General features: G+C 30.1%; 1 long non-coding RNA gene across 1 annotated transcript; it reads left to right on the top strand.

The window, feature by feature from the left end:
• Positions 1-399: 399 nt before the first annotated feature.
• On the top strand, positions 400-2,879 carry LOC114408151. The gene is made up of 4 exons (XR_003665831.1): positions 400-1,074; positions 1,346-1,393; positions 1,522-1,885; positions 2,704-2,879. It is a non-coding gene; the product is annotated as an uncharacterized LOC114408151 (long non-coding RNA).
• The last annotated feature ends 599 nt before the right edge of the window (positions 2,880-3,478 follow it).

Genomic DNA, 3,478 nt, shown 5'->3' with positions numbered 1-3,478 from the left:
AGATGGCACTTTGCTGGAACCTTTGACAAGGGCACAAACACTGGTCGACCCTTCGGACATCGCTATTAGGCTTTTGGAGTCACTCAAGGCGGAGTTCCCTATTTTGAGCTACGCCGATTTCTACCCGGTGATGTTTTTTTGTCTTTGGTGTTTGTGCGCTTAATGTTGTGTTTGTGTTGACGCAGTTGGCTGGCATTGTTGCCATGGAGGTCACGGGTGGACCTGAAGTTCCATTCCACCCTGGAAGAGAGGTATAATATCTCAAGTTTTTAGTTCTCACGGTTGCTCTCTGTTATTTGATTTGATTATGCCTTATTGTATATAATAATAATAATAATAATAATAATAATAATAATAATAATAATAATAATAATATTTGGATGCTTCGTTGCTATTTTTTCCTTAAACTCATATTTCTGATATTGTTCAGAGTTTTACGGGATAATCTACGAGGTAAGCTATAATTTTTATGTATTTTCCTCAATGCTTAATTATCTGGATTTGCATGCAAGCTCTACACCTCACAGTATCTTTTTGCGGTTTTTATTTTTGCAATTTTTATTTGGATCAGGGTGCCTGTGGCTCAGTGGTATTTTTAGTGCTAACATTTATGCATTTTCTGATCATGTTCAGTAGGACATTTATTGGTTGCATGTTATGTGTTTGATCAAATGTCAAGACGATATTTTTGGGTATGTTTTCTTATTTCTTATTTTAATTTTAAATTTGTGGCACTTTTAAAATTATTAGTTATAACTAAAAAGTGTAGTTTGGTTGGATCCAATCTATACTTTGAAATAAACAACTCGCTTTCATATTTGTTTTTTGTTTTTTATTTCCCTCAACTGCCATTTCCCGTTGGCCTAGAGCTACAACTAGAGCTGCCAAGGTATTTCTAGCATTCTCCATCTTCGGATTTTTTTTTATTTTTCTGCTTCTTCAGCTTCTTTTAGATTTGTTGACAGTACAAGTTTTTTTTTTTTTTTTTTTGCTTGATCAGGTTCTGAGGGTAATTTTAGGAGCCTCCATTCCCATTTGTTAAAGGGCCAAGATGGTTTTCCTTTTGCAATGAAGGTGTAAGGAAATGATTTGTTGACTATATGAGTTTTTTTTTCTTTCCCTGCTGTTCTCATGCATGTTAACTTTTCATTTTTCTGTGTTTTTGGTCCCTTTGCTGTTTTCCATTTTTTGTTGAGTGGAGAAGTTTTGACTTTTGCTTCCTGTTATTGATGTTTTCCTGGTAATTCATGGTTGTTTGTTTAGTGTTTTTTATGTTCTCATGAATATTTGGTTTTCGTTCTAATGCATGTTTGCTTTTCTAATGTTTTTTTTTTTGCTGCAACAGGTATTATGTTCCAAGACATTACTACTCTATTGCTTTCTGTTGTTGCAGGTAAAAAAAACAATAAGGAAAAAAACGTTGTTGTTGCTGTTTTATTTCTAGCATAACAATAAAAAAGGATATGAACATTTTCACTGCAGCTTGGTAGCTAATATTTTTTACTTTATTTTTTGTTGCAGTAGGTATTATGTTCCAAGACATTACTACATTCTGCTTCACTAGTCGGTGATGTGTTTCTTTCCACCATATCATTCATGTCTACCTTTGTTTTTGCAGTTGAAAAATAGGAGTAGCAAGCATGGGATTGATGAGTGTTTCTGGGTTTTGTTTTTATGTTCCTGGTGTTGGAAGTTTTAAGTTTTGTTTTGTTTTTTTGCCAAATTTCCTCAGTTTTTGTGTGGATTATGGTTTTATTTTTTTTTTGTTTTTTTTTCTTTTTTCCTTTTAATCTCTTTGCAGGAAATCGTGCCACTTAAGGAAGTTTTTCAAACTCTGAGGTGTGATTCAAATGGACTCACAAGTCACAATAGCATCTGCAGAAAGGTATTTAGTTCCTTTAATAATGTTTTAATTGTACATCTCTGCTTTTGGAATGAAAAATGAAAACCTGAAACAAAAACACAAACTCGAACCCGCGAAACACCACCATAGCAAACCTTACAACACTCCCTGTGTGATCCTTTGCACGTACTAAAAAAAAGTAGTTACATAATTAGAAAAATAATTCCCAAATTATGTTGCATCAATTATTTTTAAAACATTTGAGAAAAAAGTTAATTTATTTATTTGTAGTATTTGTTTACCATCATAAAAAAACAAACTTTCTCTTTTTTTGAAAAAGAGACTGATTTTATAGAAAAGTATTTAAAATAATATATTTTCTTAAAAATTTGATTGATACCTAATTCTCATTGTTACAATTCCCCCCCTCCCCGCCACTTCATTCTATATTCATGTATCATTTGTGTCTGATAATTTTTTTAATTTCACATATTTTTTATTTTTTTTGGAATTCAAATTTCATGCAATTGTGGCTTTATTGATGGATTCTATTTTATTATGTTTTTTCTCCTACTTGATCAAGTATGATGATGTAATATTTTTTTTGGAAGTTTTTGTTAGCATTTTAGAGTCAGAGACGTGGAACCATGTGTCTTGATCAAGTGTTATTGATGAGCTGCATGCATAGTTACTAAGATGGTGGAAGAAGAATTTCTCAAGTAGCAATCTGTTCATAGCTCTTGCTTGATGAAAACAGAAAATTATATTAATTAAAAAAAAATTCTTTTTTTGTGTTTTAATGTTTATTTTTCTAAGATTTTGCATTTTTTTATTCTCACTTTGGGTATATCAATTTTTAGGCTTTCACATTCCGGCAAGGATAGGATTCTCGCTTCAATATTCACAAAATTGAAATTATTGTGGCTCTTCCATCAACCAATGATTGGAAACTATTTGTTTTTTGTTATTCTTATATGACAAATAAGTCATTGATTCTTACTCAATTTTTGTTGCTCGAGATTATGCATTTTTTTATTCTCACTTTTGTAAAATAAACAACCTATTCTTTGCTTATAGTAATAGCAGATTATATTATTGGTTGGTGAAATGAGTGAGTTGTATAATGTAGACCCATAATTAAAAGAGACAAAAATTGATATAAATCAAGAGAAGTTGTTGAATCAAATGACAAAAAGATAAAGCGAAGGGAATTGAGAGAAAGTAACGGAGTCCCAATATTGGATATTAATAATAATGATAACAATAATTAATCAAAACAAAAAAATAACAAAAATTAAGAAAGAGTACAAAGAAAGATGGGAACAATATGATAGGACAACATGTGCCATTAGCAGTGACTATAACATATTCCCGTAGAATGACAAATTTTTTAGATGGATTGGCTATTATTATTATTTAGTTATAGTAATTTGTTTCATGTTTTTTCTTATTGTGTTTATAAAATTGAAACTGAAATCATGCAAGATTTTAAAATTTCTAATTAAAATTTGAATTATTGTATCATTAAGGTTAATATATAATACTTTAACTGTTATTATTAATTTATTTATTAAATTATTAACATGTAATCAATTAATATTTATTTAATTTATTCAATGTTGATGCTAATAGTAA

Source organism: Glycine soja, chromosome 4 (genome assembly GCF_004193775.1).
Source record: "Glycine soja cultivar W05 chromosome 4, ASM419377v2, whole genome shotgun sequence".
Classification (NCBI taxonomy): Eukaryota; Viridiplantae; Streptophyta; class Magnoliopsida; order Fabales; family Fabaceae; genus Glycine; species Glycine soja.
The sequence above is the reverse complement of the archived record's forward strand: the minus strand, read 5'-3'. Positions and strand labels throughout refer to the sequence as shown.